Here is a 22,327-nt window from a genome sequence, read left to right as displayed (position 1 = left end):
GTCAGGCAGCATCTGTGGAGAAAGAAACAGAACTAATGTTTCAGGTTGATGACCTTTCGTCAGAACTTATATACGAACTCCAACTTACACTTAACATATCCGACTACTGTTGAAATCTATTGATTTATATAATTTATATAATTGCTCTAGCAGCCAGTTGTACATTGATCTTTGACCTTTACAACAATTGTCATTATTATGATTAATGTACATATTATGGAAAAGTAAACTGATCCCCAAATAGAGGAAAAATTACAACCTAAAATTTCTTCCAGGCTTTAATTCTTTCCGAATAGGGGATCAGTTTATTTTTATATAATTCAATAGCCCATCAGTCCCTCCAAAATCTTGTACATGCACTGAAGTTATTAATATTATAGCAGCTATGCACTTTTTGCAAGCATCATTCTCAACATAGATGGTATCTGTCTGAAGCAGAGAGATAAGACCAAGCCTGTCACTGAACTAGAAGTGTCAATGGAGGAAAGTACGACAGAGATGTGGGCTTACCTTGCTTCAGATCATAAGGATCTCTTTGTTATAGACTTAAATAAGATTTTAAATGACTGCCTTCTGGGTGAGAGCTTCCCAAACTTGACATTTGAAGTGCAGAGGGGAGTCCATCCACCTTTTTGTTTGTGCAGCCTGATGAAGGGTACACACCTGAAACATCATAAGCTGTCTTTTCTCTTTACAGAAGATGACTTATCTGCTGTGTACTTCCAGCATTTTCTGGTTTTGGTTCAGATTTCCAGCGCTCACTTTTTTACCTTTTTATTTTGCCTTTCATGCTTTAGCATGTAAACAATTCTTTATCAAGTCCAGATCGGTAGATTTGATACGGTGAGAAATATTGATGTATATCAGCATAACACGGCATGAAGGCAGATGTCATTATCTCTCAGTGGCTGCTTCATCAAAAATGTGTTTGACATTTCAGAAGTTAGTCAGGTGTCCATTGGCCTCGATAGTTATAGAGGGGACAAGAAAGGGTGAGCAGCAGTCTGATAGTGGGTGACAAACCTGGCAAGGTCAGGACATGGAGGCCCTGCTGATCTTAATGGCAGGGCCTCATTTGAATAAATAGTTTCAGAGTTCTGGACGACACCTAACCAGATTAACCACCTGGATACGATCAGGAGAGGGAGGACAACTCTAAGTATGATCGGGGGGTGGGGGTGGAGGCTGTAACCACAATCGGGAAGGGGGGTGAGCCCGGCTCAAGGAAGACCCAAGTCGTCCTAGTGAGGCCCAGAGGATCACACCTGCCTGCCCCTCCTGGCCCTCAAGGAAACGCAAAATAGAGCTTTAAAACTTACAGTCTGGGCCTTCTCTGGCTCACAATTCAGCTCCCGACAGGTTTGCCTGATGGGGGAGCCGACACTGCCCAACCCCCCGCTCAGGCTTTCAACTAAAATCCTGATGACATCCTTCCTATGGGCGTCCACCTCACTTACTCAAAAGAACAGGTTAATATCAGGACATGATAGGAAGACAGCGGGATCGGAGAGAGTAAGTCACTGGCCTTATATTAACTGCTGTTAAAATTGGGGCCATTGGGCTGGATTTTGCTGCGCCCCACCCGCACAGTGTAGGGGGACATGGGAGACAGTGGGAAACCTGGAAGGTCGGGCTTCCGGGCACACTGTGGAGTTTTAACTCCACAGCGTGTGTGAGACGTCAGCTGCATAGGACAGATGGCATCAGCACCCGAACACATTGCTGCCCGGGATGCCAGGGATGGCCTCACTGTAAAGTCCTGTCCCCTCAGTACAGATTCACACGAGGCATGTAGTGAAGTCAAGGTCACTCTGGACCTGCACCTTTATTTCACAGCTCTGGAATGCTGCACTTGCCTGAGACCTGTCCTTATATACCTGTCTCTTGCAAGTGCACCCCTGGTGGTAAGGTATGCTGGTGGTTACAGGTCATATCTTATTACAGTCATGTATAGCATGTTAGGATACAGTTATATATAATAATGAAAGATACATGACATCACCCTCCCCCAAGGTCTTATTGTCTTTATAGGTTCAGTCTCTTAGGTGGTCTACGCTCTCGCGAGGAGCGTCTGAGTTGTGGTTCAGTTGTTTGCCTTGGTGTCTGTTTTTCTTTGGGTGTGGTTGCTGGTATCTCGCCTGGGCTGTCTGTTTCGATTGGTGTGATTGTTGTTGACTCGCCTGGGCTGTCTGTTGGGATTGCCCTTTCCTCAGGTTGTTCCCTCTGTCTGTGCACCAGGTGTGGTGCGCGTTCCACATTGTAGTCTGCCTCTGGTTCCGCAGTGTTGTTGGTAAATCTGCTTTTGACTTGGTCTACATGCCTCCAGCAGGTTTTGCCATTGTCCATTTGTACTACCAGTAGCCTGTTTCCTTCCTTGCCCGTTACTGTCCCTGCAAGCCATTTGGGACCTCTGCCATAGTTTAATACAAACACTTTGTCCCCTATCTCATTCCATCTCCCCCTTGAATTTCTGTCATGGTATTCAGTCAGCTTACGGCGCTTTGCCTCAACGATTTCGTGCATGTCTGGGAGGATTAATGAGAGCCTTGTTTTTAAAGTCCTTTTCATCAACAGTTGCATGGGGGGGATCCCAGTCAGTGAGTGTGGACGAGATCTGTATGCCAGCAGCAGTCGCGACAGGCGACCCTGCAGCGTGGGACCTTGGATTTTAAGCATGCCTTGTTTAATGATTTGCACTGCTCTCTCCGCCTGGCCGTTGGAGGCCGGCTTGAATGGTGCCGTCTTGACGTGATTTATGCCGTGGTCAATTATAAAGTCTTGGAATTCTGCGCTGGTGAAGCACGGACCATTGTCACTGACCAATATGTCAGGGATTCCGTGCGTTGCAATATGGTTGCGAGGCTCTCCACAGTGGTGGAAGTTGTGCTCGAGTTTAAAACGGTGCATTCGATCCACTTTGAAAATGCATCTACAACTACGAGGAACATTTTGCCCATGAATGGGCCCGCATAGTCTACGTGCACCCACGACCACGGTTTGGTAGGCCAGGGCCAGGGGCTCAGTGGAGCCTCCCTCGGGGGCATTGCTGAGTTGGGCACAAACGGTGCACCTTCGGATGCAGAGCTCCAAGTCCGCATCAACACCAGGCCACCAGACGTGGGATCTGGCTATGGCCTTCATGAGAATGATCCCTGGGTGCTCGCAGTGGAGCTCCCGGACAAATGCCTCTCTGCCTCGCAGAGGCATGACTACTCGGCTGCCCCACATCAGGCAGTCTGCTTGTAGTGATAGCTCATGCATGCGCCTGTGAAAGGGTTTTAATTCCTCGGGGCAGGCATCGCGAGCCTCTGCCCAGTCACCGGTTGGGACACATCTTTTTACTAAGGATAATGTGGGGTCGCTGGCCGTTTAGGCTCTAATTTGGCGAGCCGTCATGGGCGAACCTGTGGACTCAAAGGCATTGATTGCCATGACTATCTCACAGTCCTGTTCATCTGACCCTTCCATGGTCACCAGGGGTAGCCTGCTGAGCGCGTCGGCACAGTTGTCTGTGCCTGGTCTGTGCCTTATGGTATAGTCGTAGGACACCAGCATGAGTGCCCACCATTGAATTCACGCCGCGGCGTTGGCGTTTATTGCCTTGCTCTCGGATAGGAGGGACGTGAGGGGCTTGTGCTCGGTTTCTAATGTGAACCTGGCCCCGAAAAGGTATTGGTGCATCTTTTTGACACCGTACACGCATGCGAGCGCCTCCTTCTCTATCATTCCGTACCCGCGCTCTGCCCGCGAAAGTGACCTGGAGGCATAAGCTATGGGTTGTAATTTGCCCGCACTATTGACATGTTGCAAAACGCACCAGACCCTATACGCTGACGCATCGCATGTGAGAACTAGCTTTTTACCTGGGTCAAAAAAAGTCAAAACACTGTTGGAACACAGAAGGTTGCGTGCCTTATTGAAGGCGCGTTCCTGCGCGTCCCCCCAAAATCAATTGCACCCCTTCCTGAGTAGCACGTGGAGAGGCTCCAGCAGTGTGCTTAAGTTCTGCATAAAGTTCCCAAAGTAACTGAGTAGCCCGAGAAAGGCGCGCAGTTCTGAGACATTCCGGGGCCTGGGTGCCAGGCGAATTGCTTCTGTTTTGGTCTCTGTTGGGCGGATTCCATCAGCAGCAATCCTTCTGCCCAAAAATTCAACCTCGGGTGCGAGAAACAGGCACTTGGATTTCTTGACTCGTAGGCCTACCCGATCCAACCGCTTTAGTACTTCCTCCAAATTACGGAGATGGGAGTCGGTGTCCCTGCCCGTGATAAGTATGTCGTCTTGAAATACAACCATTCCCGGGATGGACTTGAGCAGACTCTCCATGTTGCGCTGGAATATGGCAGCTGCCGACCTGATGCCGAATGGGCATCGATTGTACATGAAAAGGCCTCGATGTGTGTTGATGGTGGTGAGTAGCTTGGATTCCTCGTTCAATTCTTGCGTCATATACGCAGATGTGAAGTCTAATTTTGAGAAAAGTTTACCTCCAGCCAATGTGGCAAATAAGTCCTCCGCTCTGGGCAGCGGGTACTGGTCCTGTAGGGAAACTCTGTTTATGGAAGATTTGTAGTCCCCACAGATTCGTACGGATCCATCAGGCTTCATGACTGGGACGATGGGACTTGCCCAGTCGCTAAATTCCACAGGTGATATAATGCCTTCCCGCAGACGCCTGTCTAGTTCGTGTTCAATCTTTTCCCTCATCACATAGGGTACAGCTCTGGCCTTGTGATGGACCAGTCTAGCATCCTGTGTGATGTAGATTTTGACTTTTACCCCTTTGAAAGTGCCCACACCTGGCTGAAAGAGATGTTCAAATCGCTTTATAACTGTTGAGCAGGAGGCCCGTTCCTCTAATGACATGGCATGGACATCATCCCATTTCCAGTTTAGTTTTGCCAGCCAGCTTCTCCCCAGCAGTGCTGGAAGGTCTCTGGGGACCATCCACAGGGGAAGTCGGTTCACTGTCCCTTTGTGTGTGACAGAGGGTATGGCGCTGCCAAGGACTGGTATGATTTCTTTGGTATTGGTCCTTAGTTTGGTGTCTACCCTTGTGAGTTTTTGTCTGTCTCTTTTATGCGGCCACAGTTGTTCAAATTGTTGAGCGCCCATGAGGGATTGACTCGTTCCCATATCCAGCTCCATGTTGACAGATGTCCCGTTGAGTAGGACCCTCATCATTATAGGAGGCGTCCTGTTGTAGGAGCAGCGGCCATTGATCGTGTTGACCTGCTGTACATCGGTGTCCCGGGTACTGTCCCCACCATCTTCTGGTCCACTTTCCGAATCATCCGATTCGTATACCAGCCGAGCTGCCGTTTTTTTGCACATGCGGGCCAAATGCCCTGTATATTCACAATTTCTGCAAACAGCCTGCTGAAATCGCCATCCCCTTGACGAGTGCCCACCCCGACACCTCCAGCACAGACCTGTTCCATTGTTCAAAGTGTTCCCAAAGAATGAGCTGCGTCTGGCTGATCTCTCTTGAGCTTCTCTCAGTTTGTAGTTGATTGCTCGCATTGTGAGTTGATGAGGTGTGAACAGCCGTTCCTGTGGACCTTGTTGGCTTCTGCCTGCTGTCGAGAGCCTGTTCTCCCGGTTTTGTCTGTAAGTGGGGGTAGCAGCTTGTTTAGTGCTATGAACTTCTTGTTCCAATATTTCGTTAGTTGTCGTACCTGCATTGTAAATCAACCTCGTTTCTTCTTCCCCTACCAAGAATGTCTGTGCAACCAGTGCTGCTGCCTCTAAGATCAGGTTCTTGGTCTCTATGAGCTTTCAGAATATGCCTGCATGGCCTATTCCTTCAATGAAAAAGTCTCTCAGCATTTCTCTCCTCAGTTCATCGGAGAACTCACATAAACTTGCCAACCTCCGAAGTTCCGCCACGAAGTCAGGTATGCTCTGGCCCACACAGCGTCTGTAGTTGTAGAACCTGTGTCTATAAAGTCCTCCCAATTGTCTCCCGCATTGTACTTTTCATCTGATCGGTTGTTCGCCATTCTGTGGATTCTGTAATCCCGTAACTCGTCGCCACTGTAATGTCCTGTCCCCTCAGTACAGATTCACATGAGGCATGTAGTGAAGTCAAGGTCACTCTGGACCTGCACCTTTATTTCACAGCTCTGGAATGCTGCACTTGTCTGAGACCTGTCCTTATATACCTGTCTCTTGCAAGTGCACCCCTGGTGGTAAGGTATGCTGGTGGTTACAGGTCATATCTTATTACAGTCATGTATAGCATGTTAGGATTCAGTTATATATAATAATGTAAGATACATGACACTCACCATGACCACATATATTTCACTTGATGCTGTACACCCTGGCTAACACATGATGTGCCAGGTTGGCACCACCCCACACCAACACCATAAACCATCCCTACAATGCCCAAACCATTCCTTTCACACTCATCACCATTGCGAAGGGTACCCTTATGACTCACCATCCACTGCAGCTCACTAAACTACGTCCAAGGGTGCCAAGAATGCAAAGTGTTGAAAATAAAGTTTTTAATGTTTGACAGCACATTAACAAAACTTTACATGAACATTGGATGAAACACCCAAGTGGCTACTGTTATGTATGTATGTTAATGTATGTACTGTAACACTAGACCGCTGAAAGTACCTTCACCTTATATACACCATACCTGTACCACTAGAGGGTGCTACTGCTGGAGACCTAAGGGTCACCTGCACACTGCAGGTAACCAAGTATAAAAGGGAGCTCACCTCTTGGTGTCTTCACTCTAGGAGCTGCAATAAAGGACTAAAGTCACTACAGCTCAAGTACTATACCCTTACCTCGTGGAGTCGTTATTAGAAAGCTTGCATATGCTACAACTGGCGACAAGGTTATGAATTTCCATGCACAATATGCCTAACCTAAGCAACTTCCAACAATTCGCTGATGGGGAAGATTGGGATGCCTTTGTGGAAAGGCTAGAACACTTTTTCATCGCAAACGATCTGGCTGGTGACTCACCGACCTCGCTGGCGGACAAGCGCAGAGACATCCTGCTCAGCAGTTGTGGGCCCAATGTCCATGCCCTCGTCAGGGACCTGCTAGCCCCAGCGAAGATGACAACCAAGACTTATGCAGAGCTCGTAACTATAATACAATAACAACTCAAATCTAAAGAGAGCATCCTCACAGCCAGACACCGGTTCTACACCCACCGGCAGCCCGAAGGCCAAGAAATTTCTAAATATGCTGCGGACCTGAAAAGATTCGCTGCACCATGTGATTTTGGCGACCACCTCACCGAAGCACTAAGCAACATCTTCGTTATTGGAATCGGCCACGAGAGCCTCCTCCATAAACTGTTCTCTGCGGACACTACGGTCACCCTGCAGAAGGCAATCAAAGTGAGCCAGGTTTTCATGATTTCAGTCTGCGACTCCAAAAGGATGATGACTCACATGACAATTACAGTGAACCGAATGGCAACTTTCAGAGGCAAGACTGCTGCCCTGAGTCCCGCAATCCTGAGTCCGCCACATGGGGCCAACCGGCTAGCCCCGTGCTGGCACTGTGGAGGAAACCGCAGGGCCCACCAGTGCCGATACAAAGACTATACCTGCAAAGGCTGCAACACTAAAGGTCACCTTCAGCGAATGTGTCGAAGAAGTTTTACACACCGAGTCGCTGAAGAGTTGGCCGATCACCTGGGCTCCAGCGCTGATGAAGATGAAGCGCGCAGCCCCTGGAAGAGGTGTACGGAGTGTATACCTGCTCCATCGAGAGTTCCCAGTAGATTCCCAGCGTCCATGGCAGAACCTGGGGAGAAAAGGATCACCGCAGCCTACCTTGTGGAGAGAAAGAAGATGGCACCTGCACCACGAGGCGAAGCACCTGAGTGTAATGCTAATGAGAAAAATGTAACGAATACTCCAAAAAGTGATGTAAGTGACAAAATTGTACTGTTGAACAGTGATGCTAGTAATGCTAACGAGACAATTTAACTAACAAAGGCAGGTATCCAAATGTAACCAGGCACAGAGATACTGATAGTACACAAGAAAGCATTGTAACTGACAAATGTGAAAGTGTAAAGGGGAATAACAATGTCGAGTCGGCTAGTTGCGGTCGGAGCCAATGTATCATATGTGCTAATGATAGAATGAGAAATGATACTGGGTTCTACATATATACCGACAATGCCAAAAGAAACACCCCGTGGGAAACACCCAGGTCCTGTGGGCTACCTGATCATGTAGCCTGCGCTTCCGGGACCAATGTGATGCTCCAGGGAGGGTGGTTCACACACACCCAGTGGGAGCAGACCCACTGCAGGGACAGCGGTCAATGGGCAGCACAGCTACCACCACTGGCAACCTGCCCCAGATCGACCCTATACCCCCTGGCCACCCGGGCCAGCACCGGGAGCAATAGGCCAGTACCCTCCAGCTCTCCCGGTGGGACCTGGGATGACCAGACTTCCACCACCATGAAGGGCAGCAGGGCAACCCTACAGTCCCCAAAGGAGGACAAGGTGGCCACACCACTCTGTGGCTCTGCCCACCACTAAACGCCCTCACCCACCCAATCAACAATGTATGCACCTTACCCATAACAACATGTACTTGCTCCACCACTGCGGAATCCTCCAACAGTGACATAACCACATGGTCTATGTATGGGGGAGGGTGGGGGGGAATGGATGTGTGCAGCCATGAACACATGGATCACATCCGGCACCCACACAACCCTCACCACAACCTCCCACCATCCACTATTGATCACCTCCCCATGTCATGGCAATAAGGACTTGGGAAAGACTTAGGGGGGAGTGTTGTTATGTATGTATGTTAATGTATGTACTGTAACACTAGACCACTGAATGTACCTTCACCCTGTATACACCATATCTGTACCACCAGAGGGTACTACTGCTGAAAACCTAAGGGTCACCTGTACACTGCAGGTAACCAAGTATAAAAGGGAGCTCACCTGTTGGTGTCCTCACTCTAGGAGCTGCAATAAAGGACTAAGGCCACTACAATTCAAGTACTATACCCTTACCTCGTGGAGTCTTTATTAGAGTGCTTGCATATACTACAGCTACCTTGTGTGTTGTTAGCTGGTATGATTTTTGTAGGATAAGGGTGAGTGTGTGAGGGGTAGCTAGTGAGATGGGGAAGTGATAATGTAGTTAGAGAGAGAGGGATGGTGGAGGTGCAAGGTAAGTTGGTGTGAGTAAGGATATGCAGGAGTAGGTTAGGGAAGGCAGAGTGATGGGGATGTGATGAGAGGCACAGCAGGATGAAGGTGAGTGTGCCTTTGTACTCATGTTCCCTGATCTAATGAGATCATTTAAAGGTTTCCGCCACTGCACCCAGGTACACCTGATGACATCCCTGCTTGTGATTTCCTCTGCAATGTGCAACCAGGTCGTGTTGGTCTCCTAAGGAGGTCTTTTCCGTCCATCGGAAGGGAAGAGGACCTCCATGCGTGCTCTGACTCCCTCCATAAGCATCTGGAGGGTGTCATAGGAGAATCTGGGTGCAGCTCTGTGTCATATATGTATACTCTGTGTATATAGTATGCTGTACCACTAGAGGGTGCAACTGTGGGAGGCCCAGGCAGGAGCTGTATAAAAGGCTGGTCACCATGCTGTGAAGCACTCTGCAGTCATAATAAAGAGCCTAAGGTCACAGCAGTTCAAGCACAGCACTAGGCCTCGTGGAGTTATTCTACAGATAAGTCATCATAGGCAGTCCCTCGAAACGAGGATGACTTGCTTCCACGTCAAAAAGTTCACAGCTGTTTCAATGATGGATCTAAAATTCCAGGTCCGAACTAAATCTTGAAGGGTGGATGATGCCTGTGCTTGGATTTTTTTAACTTGTGGTAACCGTTGCACACCAGCCACCACACGGGCTTGACAGAGCTAGGTCTTGGTCCAGTAGCAAGAATTAACCAAGATGACTGGAGACCTGCTCTGCTGCACGGACTTAGTGTGCACAGATATCGCAGTGTGGGCTGGCCCGTGCTGCCCCTGGGCCCTCGCCTCTTCTGGGCCCCGAACTCGCACCTCTCCTGGGCCCCGATCACATCTCTCTAGTCTCTCGCCGCTCATTCGCCCTGATCTCGCCACTCCTGATGTAGCTGCCCAGGCTCCAATCACCAACCTGGACCTTGGTGACGTCCCTTTTCAGATAAGTAGAGACATATTAACTGGTGACGAGTACAGATCACAGACTTACACGCAGAGATGGCTGCCGTTGGTAGTTTAGAAAAGTTTACAGAGGGTGAAGCCTTTACTTGGGTTTTGCTGGCCAGGTATTGCTTCTACACACACCGCCGCACTGAGGGCCAGGATTTAGCGGAATATGTCACAGACCTACAAAGGCTCGCGGAACCTTGCGAATTTGGCGAACTCCTCAACAATGTCTTGCGGGACGTTTTTGCGCCGGGTCGGAACGTGAAGTGGACCATCACCTTAAGCCGGGCGTTCACGACCTCAACATTGAGATCCTCCCAGAATCAAAACTCACTGACAAGTACTGTGCAGAAAATAACTGTTGATCAAAATATTAGTCTGACTCAGAGTCCGCCAAGGGGTGTAAATGTGAATCGTTTAACATGCTGGCGTTGCGGGGGGTAACCATTGGGAGGTTTCCGATCCAGCAAGGACCATAAAGTACAAGCTAATGAGGTGACTCAGCCCGAGGAAGCTGTGCACGGGGTGCACACCTTCACTACCAAAAGTCCTCCATGATGATGAAAGTCAAGATAAATGGCATTCCTGTTTTCATGGAGTTGGACACGGGGGCGAGTCAGTCATTTATGAGCCAGAAGGCATTTGAGAGGCTGTGGGGCAACAAAGGACAAAGACCCAAGCTGAGCCCGATTCAGACAAAGCTGCGCACTTACACCAAGGAACTGATCCCAGTTATCGGCAGCGTGAACATAAAAGTATCCCATGATGGAGAGATAGACATCGTCCACTGAAGATTGCCACTGTGGGTTGTACCAGGCGACGGGGCAACGCTGTTTGGCAGAAGCTGGATGGGGAAGATACGGTGGAATTGGGAAGATGTCAAAGCACTATCTTCAGTGGACGATGCTTCCTGTGCTCAAGTGCTGAGCAAGTTCCCATCCTTATTTGAACCAGGCATCGGCAACTTCACAGGTGCCAAAATGCAGATCCACTTGGTCTCCGAAGCACAGCCTGTTCATCACAAGCCTCGAGCGGTCCCTTACATGATGAGGGAGAAAGTGGAGATCGAATTGGACAGACGTCAATGCGAGGGAATCATATCACCAGTCAAATTCAACAAGTGGGCCAGCTCGATTGTTCCGGTACTAAAGAGCGATGGCCTGGTCAGAATCTGCGGCGACTACAAGGTAACAATCAAACGAGTTTCATTACAGGACCAGTACCCGCTACCCAAAGCCGATGATCTCTTTGCGACATTAGCAGGGGAAAAGGTGTTCACCAAGCTAGATCTAACCTCCGCTTACATGACCCAGGAGCTGGCTGAGTCGTCGAAAAAATTAACGTGTATTAACACACACAAGGGACTGTTTTTGTATCACAGGCGCCTGTTCGGGATCCGCTCGGCTGTAGCCATCTTCCAAAGAAACATGGAGAGTCTGTTGAAATCGGTTCCACACACCGTTGTATTTCAGGATGATATCCTAATCACAGGTCGCAACACCACCAAACACCTGCACAACCTGCAAGAGGTTTTAAGTCGACTAAACAGAGTCGGACTCCAGCTGAAACGATCCAAGTGTGTCTTCCTGGTGCCAGAGATAGAATTCCTGGGGAGGAAGATTGCGGCAGATGGCATCAGGCCCACGGACTCGAAAACAGAAGCCATCAAGAATGCACCCAGACCACGAAATGTAACGGAACTGCGCTCCTTCCTGGGACTCCTCAACTATTTCGGTAACTTTCTTCCAGCGCTGAGCACCTTGCTCGAACCGTTGCAAAATCAAGAGGCCGCTTTTAAAAAGGCCAGAAACTTGCTGTGTTCGAACAAGTTGTTTGTATTGTATGACCCAGGTAAACGTCTAGTTTTAGCATGTGACGCGTCGTCGTACGGTGGTCGGGTGGTTTTACAGCAAGCAAATGTAGCGGGCAAACTCCAACCGGTTACATATGCGTCTAGAAGTCTATCCAATGCGAAAGAGCCTGCAGCAAAGTCGAGAAGGAGGCTTTGGCCTGTGTCTATGGGGTAAAAGAAATGCACCAGATTTGTTCGAACTCAGGTTCGAGTTAGAAACCGACCGCAAGCCCCTAATCTCACTGTTTTCGGAAAGCAAAGTTATAAACACCAATGCTTCGTCACGAATCCAAAGATGGGCACTAACACTGTCGACCTACGATTATACAATCCATCATAGACCAGGCACTGAGAGCTGCACTAATGCCCTCAGCCAGCTACCGTTGCCCACCACCGGAGTGGAAATGGCGCAGCCCGCAGACCTATGCCTGGTCATGGACGAAAACAAAGGGTCATCCGTAACGGCCTGCCAGATCAGGACCTGGACCAACAGGACCCCGTGTTGTCTCTTGTAAAAAGTTGCGTCCTCAATGGGGGCTGGTCAGCGGTCCCAAGAGAAATGCAAGACGAGATAAAGCCGTTTCACCGTTGTAAAGATGAAATGTCCATCCAATCGGATTGCCTCTTATGGGGCAACCGCGTCGTCCTGCCAAAAAAAGGCAGGGGAACCTTCATACACGACTTACACAGTGCCCACCCAGGCATAGTCATGATGAAGGCCCCACGTCTGGTGGCCCGGCATTGACTCGGACTTGGAGTCGTGCGTGAGCCAGTGTAACACTTGCTCACAATTGAGCAATGCCCCCAGGTTGGCTCCACTTAGTCTGTGGTCCTGGCCTCAAAACCATGGTCTAGGATCCACGTAGATTTTGCAGGCCCCTTTCTAGGAAAAATGTTCTTCGTTGTAGTGAACGCCGACTCTAAGTGGATCGAATGTATAATAATGGCATCCAGCACGTCCACCGCCACCATTGAAAGCCTCAGGGCCATGTTCGCCACCCATGGCTTGCCCGACATTCTGGTCAGCGACAATGGTCCGTGTTTCACCAGCTCGGAATTCAATGAATTCATGACCCTCAATGGCATCAAGCATGTCAGGTCTGCCCCATTCAAGCCCGCATCCAATGGCCAAGTGGAGCGTGTAGTCCAAACCATAAAGCAGAGCTTGAAACGTGTCACGGAAGGCTCCTTACAAACCCGCCTATCCCGGGTGCTGATCAATTACAGGACATCGCTTACCGGGGTCCCCACTGCGGAGTTACTAATGAAATGTGCACTCAAAACCAGGCTCTCCTTAGTCCACCCTGACCTCAACGATCAGGTGGAAACCAGGCTTTATTGGCAAAATATGTACCATGATCCCGCGGTTGTATCACGCGACATCACTGTAAACGACCTAGTGTTTGTGCTGAATCACGGTCATGGCCCCAAATAAGTCACTGGCACTGTTTTAGCCAAGGAGGGGAATAGAGTGTTTGTTGTCAAACTGCTTAATGGACAAACATGCAGAAAGCATTTGGACCAGACCAAATTGCGATTTACAGGTAACCAGGAATTACTGGGAGAGGACCTTACCTTCAGCGATCCACCTACACATACCCAATCAGCAACAGACCTAGCTGCCAACTACGAGGATGATCCCACCATCTCCAATAGTCCAGTCAGACCAACAGTGCTGCAAGACAGCAGTGGCCCGACCAACTCACCCATGCCAGAAGTGACACTCAGACGATCAACCAGGGAGCGCAAAGTACCGGATCGCCTCAACTTGTAACTAACTCGCATCAAAGACTTTGGGGGGGAATGTTGGTATATAAGTAAACTCTGTGTATATAGTATGCTGGTACCACTAGAGGGTGCAACTGTGGGAGGCCCAGGCAGGAGCTGTATAAAAGGCTGGTCACCACACTGTGAAGCACTCTGCAGTCACAATAAAGAGACTAAGGTCAAGCTCAGCATTAGGCCTCGTGGAGTTAGTCTACAGACAAGAAGAGACATATTACCCTGCACCTCTGTGCAGTGATTGGCAGTGTTTTCAGTACTTCAATGCTGCAGAACACTGGGAGCACAAATGTCAAAAGTAAAATAGCCATGGTCCCTTTAAGGAAACTGGCTCAAGACACATCAGGAATGACATCACCAGACTCGCTCCATCTCATTGGGCTGGGTGACATGCTTGGGCGGGGTTAACAAGCCCCGTTGAGGTAAGTTTATTTTAGACAGCGGGTTGCAGCCAGCAGTGGGGCCACAATCCACCACCACCGACACCAGCTGCACCGGACCCGTTGAGGTGAGCAAAATCTCGGCCTAAGTCCCACTCGTCCATCACTCCCTACTCTTGAGTGCCTCACTGACGCCTAATGCATAAAATTCGCACTTTCAGCTTCAAATCTCTACATGGTCTTGCTCCACCCTACCTCTGCCACCTCCTCAAGCTTTTTTTTCTTCTCACCCTTCGATTCTCCCATTCTGGCCTGCTGTGCAATACCCTCCTCCTTTTGTCCCACCACTAGTGGCAAAGCCTTCTGCCACTTTTGTTTGATAATGCCCCTGTGAAGCGCCTTGTGATGTTTTACTACGTTAAAGGTGCTATATAAATGCAAGTTGTTGTTTTTGTTGTTTTGGTCTGTACTGTTAGTAACCGGCAAGGAAGTTGTGGCAGGATTAGGCATTTCACTAAGATATTATGCTATTCACCATCTTGCATACTTTATAAAGGATACGATATTCAAACAAAGAGTAGACCCGAGTGACCACCAACTACACCACTGAACAGTTCCAATTGCTTTAAGAAAAAGAAAAAGTTAACTGGCAATTTGCAATTGAAACAGAAAATATGTGCTAATACACAGTAGGTCAGTCGGTGCCTGTAAAGGGAAAAGGTAGATTAATGTATAGGTCCTCTGCCAATTCTGACAAAGGGATTATATCGCAAATATTAAACTGTCTCTCCTCTTAACAGATGGCAAGGGGCTTGCTGTGTTTTTCTGACATTCTCTGGTTTTATTTTCAATAGTGTTTAAATGTGCTGCCACATTTGAGGTGCATGTAAACTTCATTTTCAATAGCAACAGATCGGAACGTCGTACTGCCATCGTTCCCGGGAACTCAGATGCTTTGACATAGATATCGCCGCCCTAAGCGAGACCCAGCGGGAAGGAGAAGACTAGCTCAGGGAACAGGAGACTAGAACTAGGGGGCATGCTCTTAGAATAAGGGGCCGCCCATTTAAAACAGAGATGAGGAGAAATTTCTTCTCTCAAAGGGTTGTAAATCTGTGGAATTTGCTGTCTCAGAGAGCTGTGGAAGCTGGGACATTGAATAAATTTAAGACAGAAATAGACAGTTTCTTAAATGATAAGGGGATAAGGAGTTATGGGGAGCGGGCGGGGAAGTGGAGTTGAGTCTATGCTCAGATCAGCCATGATCTTATTGAATGGCGGAGCAGGCTCGAGGGGCTGTATGGCTTACTCCTGTTCCTATTTCTTATGTTCTTATGTAACAAGGTGGTGGTTACACCTTCTTCTGTAGAGGTAAACTAGAAGAAGAACACCGCCCCCATGGAATGGGCTTTGCCATAGAAAATGAGCTAGTTGGCCGTCTCAGAGATTCCCCTTGTGGGATAAACGAACGCCTCATGACCCGTCGGCTCAACCTAGCCCGGAAGCAGTGCGCTACGGTCTTCAGTGCATACGCCCCAACACTAGAAGCTACAGACGAGATCAAAGAGGAATTCTATGCCAACTTTGAAGAATCCCTGTCCCGAGTACTAACGGGTGACAAACTGATCCTCCTTCGCGACATTAACACTAGAGTTGGAAAGGACACCGGCCTCTAGTGAGATGTGATCGGCAGAGAGGGGGAAAACCAACTCCAATGGTACCCTCCTGCTGATGAAATGCTTAGAACATGCCTTGTCATAACCAACACCTTGTTCCGTCAGAAAAACAAACACAAGACTTCATGGCAACACCCTCGATCGAAGCATTGGCATCTGCCAGACTACGTCATCGTCCGGGCGAGGGACCGCAAGGACGAGCACATCACCCGCGCCATGACAGGAGCTGACGACTGCTGGATGGACCACCGCCTAATCCGCTCTGTCATCACCATTAACATAGCCCCAAAACAGCGACGGCAACAGAAACATTGCCGCAGGAAAATCAATGCTGGAGCACTCAGAGATCATGCTAAGAAAGCCCTATTCAGCCAACGCTTCACTACCAACTTGGCGACTCAAGGTGATCCAGACACGCATGGTGCTCATGGCACCTGGTCTGCCCTCAAGGCCTCCATAATTAAGACCTGTGTGGAGATGCTCGATCACTCGACCAGGAAACACCAAGACTGGTTCGACGAGAATGACCAAGAGATCTCGGAGTTAATAAGCTGCAAGTGCAAAGCATTCTTGAATTGGCAAGACAACTCGAGTGCAAGGAAACAGATCGACAGACGTCTGAAGGTGAAGGTCCAACAGAAAACTTTCAAAAAAAAGAACAGATGGTGGGTTGAGAAAGCGCAGGAGATCCAGCAACTAGCCGACAACCATGGCTGCATGGATTTTCAGTGCAGTAAAGACCACCTGCGGACTAAGCACTCAAGGTTCTAGCCCATTGTGGTCGAAGAACGGAAAGGTTTTAATCAAGGACAGAGAGGCAGTCAGTGTTCACTGGAAAGAGCACTTTGAAGATCTCCTTAACCGAGACTCTGTCTTCGACGTGAGTGTACTCGACTCCATCCCACAGCAGGCTACGTGCCACGATCTCAGTACAACCCCAACCCTACATGAGTTTGAAAAGGCCATTTGACAACTGAGGAACAACAAGGCCTCAGGAGAGGATGGAATACCCGCCGAAGCACTAAAACATACCGGAGAAGCACTATTGGCGCGAATACATGAGGTCATTTCTCTTATTTAGAAGGAGGAGAGCATGTCAGGGGATCTCAGAGACGCCGTAATTGTGACCATCTTCAAGAAAGGAGATAAATCCTATTGCAGTAACTACAGAGGAATTTCCCTGCTGCCTACCAAGGGCAAGTTATTGCAAGAATCCCCCTCAACTGTCTTCTCCCTGTGGCAGAAAAGCTCCTCCAAGAGTCGCAATGTGGATTCCGCCCACAATGGGGCACAATGACATGATCTTCACCGCGCAACAAATTCAAGAGAAATCCAAGGAACAACACCAACCTCTATACATGGCCTTCTTTGACCTGATTTGAAAAAGGCCTTTGACACTGTCAACCGTGAGGGATTATGGAGTGGACTCTTCAAATTCGGCTGTCCTCAGAAAATAGTCACCATCCTCCACTTGCTTCATAATAACATGCAAGCCATTATCCTGACCAATGAATCCACCACAGACCCAATTCATGTACGAACCAGGGTGAAGCAAGGCTGTGTAATTGCAACAACGCTCTTCTCAATTTTCCTGCTGCAATGCTACATCTCACCGTCAGTAAGCTTCCCACGGGAAACTGTTCAACCTCTACTTGACAACCTCCGTTCAACCTGAACGCTTTCAGACCAGACCCAAGGTCGTGCCATCCTCTGTCATTGAATTACAATATGCAGATGACGCTTGTGTTTGCGTTCACTTGAAGTACGAAATCCAAACCATCGTCAACACGTTCAATGTAATGTACAAGAGCATGGATCTTACACTAAATATCCGTAAAACAAAGGTGCTCTATCAACCTTCCCCCGCCACACAGCACTGCCCCCTGATTATCAAAATCCATGATGAGATCTTGGATAACGTGGACCATTTTCCATACCTCAGGAGCCTACTGTCAATAAAGGCAGACATCGCTAACAAGGTCCATAAGAACATAAGAAATAGGAGCAGGAGTAGGCCAGCTGACCCCTCGAGCCTGCCCCGCCCTTTAATAAGATCATGGCTGATCTGATCATAGACTCAGCTCCACTTCCCTGCCCGCTCCCGATAACCCTTTATTCCCTTATCGCTCAAAATTCTGTCTATCTCCACTTTAAATATATTCAATGACCCAGCCTCCACAGCTCTCTGGAGCAGAGAATTCCACAGATTTACAACCCTCTGAGAGAAGAAATTCCTCCTCATCTCAGTTTTAAATGGGCGACCCCTTATTCTGAGACTATGCCCCTAGTTTTAGTTTCCCCTATGAATGGAAATATACTCTATGCATCCACCTTGTCAAGCCCCCTCATTGTCTTATATGTTTTGATAAGATCACCTCTCATTCTTCTGAACTTCAATGAGTATAGGCCCAACCTACTCAAACTATCTTCATAAGTCAACCACCTCATCTCCGGAATCAACCTAGTGAACCTACTCCGAACAGTCTCCAATGCCATTATCCTTCCTTAAATACAGAGACCAAAACTGTACGCAGTACTCTAGGTGTGGCCTCACCAATACCCTGTACAGTTGTAGCAGGACTTCTCTATTTTTATACTCTCTCCCCCTTGCAATAAAGGTTAACATTCCATTTGCCTTCCTGATTACTTGCTGTACCTACATACTAACTTCTTGTGTTTCATGCACAAGGACCCCCTGGTCCCTCTGTACTGCAGCACTTTGCAAATTTTTCTCCATTTAAATTATAATTTGCTTTTCTACTTTTTCTGTCAAAGTGGATAGCCTCACATTTACCCACCTTATACTCCATCTGCCAAATTTTTGCCCACTCACTTAACCTGCCTATATAACTTTGCAGATGCTTTGTGTCCCTCTCACAATTTGCTCTCCCACCCATCTTTGTAGCATCAACAAACTTGGCTACATTGCACTTGGTCCCTTCATCCAATTCATTAATATAGATTGTAAATAGTTGAAGCCCCAGCACCAATCCCTGCAGCACCCCACTAGTCACTGTTTTCCAACCGGAAAATTACCCATTTATCCCGACTCTCTGTTTTCTGTTAGTTAGCCAATCCTCTATCCATGCTAATGTATTTCCTCCAACCCTATGAGCTTTTATCTTGTGCAGTAATCTTTTATGTGGCACCTTTTTGAATGCCTTCTGGAAATCTAAATACACCACATCCACTGGTTTCCCCCTTATCCATCCTGCTCATTACATCCTCAAAGAACTCCAACAAATTTGTCAAACATGATTTCCCTTTCATAAAACCATGCTGACTCTGTTTGATTGAATCATGCTTTTCCAAATGTCCCGCTGCTGCTTCCTTAATAATGGACTCCAGCATTTTCCCAATGACAGAAATCATGCTTGACAAATCTTCTAGAATTTTTTGAGGATGTAACTAATAGAGTGGACAAGGGGGAGGCAGTGGATGTGGTGTATTTAGACTTTCAAAAGGCTTTTGACAAAGTCCCATATAAGAGATTAGTGTGCAAAATTAAAGCATATGGTATTGGAGGTAATGTATTGACGTGGATAGAGAACTGGTTGGCAGACAGAAAGCAGAGAGTAGTGGGGTACCGCAAGGTTCAGCGCTGGGACCCCAGCTATTTACAATATACATTCATGATTTAGACGAAGGAATTGAATGTAATATCTCCAAGTTTGCAGATGACACTAAACTGGGTGGCAGTGTGAGCTGTGAGGAGGATGCTAAGAGGCTGCAGGGTAACTTGGACACGTTAGGTGAGTGGGCAAATACATGGCAGATGCAGTATAATGTAGATAAATGTGAGGTTATCCACTTTGGTGGTAAGAACAGGATGGCTGATTATTATCTGAATGGTGACAGATTGGTAAAGGGGGAGGTGCAACGAGACCTGGGTGTCATTGAAGGTTGGCATACAGATACAGCAGGCGGTGAAGAAGGCAAATGGCATGTTGGCCTTCATAACGAGAGGATTCGAGTATAGGAGCAGGGTGGTCTTACTACAGTTGTACAGGGCCTTGGTAAGGCCACACCTTGAATATTGTGTACAGGTTTGGTCTCCTAATCTGAGGAAGGACATTCTTGCTATTGAGCGAGTGCAGCGAAGGTTCACCAGATTGATTCCCGAGATGACAGGACTGACATATGAAGAAAGACTGGATCGACTAGGCTTGAATCCACTGGAATTTAGAAGAATGAGAGGGGATCTCATAGAAACATATAGAATTCTAAGGGATTGGACAGGTTAGATGCAGGAAGAATGTTCCTGGTGTTGGGGAAGTCCAGAACCAGGGGTCACAGTGTAAGGATAAGAGATAAGCCATTTAGGACCGAGATGAGGAGAAATTTCTTCACTCAGAGATTTGTGGGCATGTGGAATTCTCTACCGCAGAAAGTTATTGGGGCCAGTTCGTTAGAGATATTCAAAAGGGAGTTAGATGTGACCCTCACGGCTAAAGGGATCAAGGGGTTTGGAGAGAAAGCAGGAATGGGGTACTGAAATGCATGATCAGCAATGATCATATTGAATGGTGGTGCAGGCTCGAAGAGCCGAATGGCCTACTCCTGCACCTATTTTCTATGTTTCTATGTTTCTATGTTAGGCTAAATGGTCTATAATTTCCTGCTTTCTGTCTGCCTCCTTTTTAAGGAGGTCCAACACCACCTTCAGTGTGCAAGCGCAGCCTATGGTCGCCTCAGGAATAAAGTGAAGACCAGAACCTTAAAACCGGCACAAAGCTCATGGTCTACAGAACAGTAGTGATACCTGCCCTCATATATGTTTCTGAGACATGGACTATATACAACAGGCACATCAAAGCACTGGGGGAGTACCATCAACGCTGCCTCTGGAAGTTTCTGCAAGTCCCATTGGCAGGATAGGTGCACCAATGTCATTGTTCTCGCACAGGCCAGCATCTTCAGCATCAAAACATTGACAACACTTGATCAGCTTCGATGGACCGGCCACATTGTCCGTATGTCCGATACGAGACTCCCAAAGCAAGCGCTCTACTCGGAGCTCCGACAGGACAAATAAGCACCAGGTGGGCAGAGGAAATGCTTCAAGGACACCCTCATATTCTCCTTGAAGAAGTTCAACATCCCCATCGACACCTGGGAATCACTGGCGCAAGATTGCCCAAACTGGAAGAGAATAGTCCGTGAGGGCGTCGAACACTTTGAGTCTCTTCGCCAGGAGCAAGCAGAGACCAAGTGCATACAGCGGAAGGAGCACATAACAACCCAAGCACTTCAACAAACCGGCACTTCAACCAACGTACTTTCAACCACTGTCTGTCCAACCTGCGACAGACACTGTAGCTCCCGCATTAGACTTATCAGTCATCTGAGAACTCATTTTTAATGTGGAAGCAAGTCATCCTCAACTCCGAGGGACTGCCTATGATGATGGGCATGTAAACTAATTATATAATGTGTAAGGAATTTTAGTTTTTTATAATTTTAACATATTTGTTCCAATCAAAATTAAAGAAATGGAGGACCTCCATATTAATGAGTGACATGACAGAGGAATATAATAGTTCCTTTTGCTGATTCTGCAGATTTGTAGCAATGGGTTAATGAACTGAATGCGGCTGATAAAGGGAATATTTTATTCATTCTTGAGGTTTTTCTTTGCCAAAATTGCAAGCAGTTAATTGTTCTTGTGCTTGTTTAAGATATTTTGCCTTTTTTCTCCCCCCTCCCCCCCCCCCCCCGACACAATGTGACTGAAGAAGAGTGACAGTAGTAGGGTGGGACACAATTACGTGATCAACCTTGCAATGGTGGAAACTAGTCAAAGTATTCTCTTTAGTATTTCAAACCGCTGCCTAGACCACACCCGTTGTATAAATTATGGATCGTATTTGCGGGCTAACAAAGTAGGCTTTTTAATCAAACAAGTTTCGACTATAATCTAGCACTAATGTTATGAGATCATCCCTATTCATGTTCAGTGTTGTTAAACTTATGCCAAAGGCACACTCAGTAACAATGAATCCCCTCTTTGCATTGATAATAAAACAGCATTATCTTCATGATAAAGTGATCCACAAATCTTGTAATATGTGGGCGGAAAAAGGGATGGATGAGTTCTGCAACACGTTTTGCCATGATGATATCATGTAATAATAGTGGGAATGTTAACTCCACCCGTTGGGTGGGAATGGAGTGGTGAGCAGTTAAAATAGAATGGCTCCAGTTCCCGCTCCATTCCTGCCGACCTCCGATTTTAATGGCCTTGGTTTTGACAGTGGATGATATGCCCACCGATGTCATGCATAAATGCTAACTCTCTCAAATTTACTGTTACAATGGCCTAGCTTTTTCTCTCAGTGTGAAGGAACAGCTTTCACCGGTCCCCTCGCATAGAGTTGCCTAGAGACTTTACACGTTCCACTAATCCGCCGTCTGTTTCAAATCGGCATCCCCTACAGGGAATCTGTGGCATCTGTGAACAGGATAA

The sequence above is a fragment of the Pristiophorus japonicus genome, chromosome 5 (genome assembly GCF_044704955.1).
Source record: "Pristiophorus japonicus isolate sPriJap1 chromosome 5, sPriJap1.hap1, whole genome shotgun sequence".
NCBI lineage: Eukaryota > Metazoa > Chordata > Chondrichthyes > Pristiophoridae > Pristiophorus > Pristiophorus japonicus.
This window is presented reverse-complemented; position numbering follows the sequence as displayed.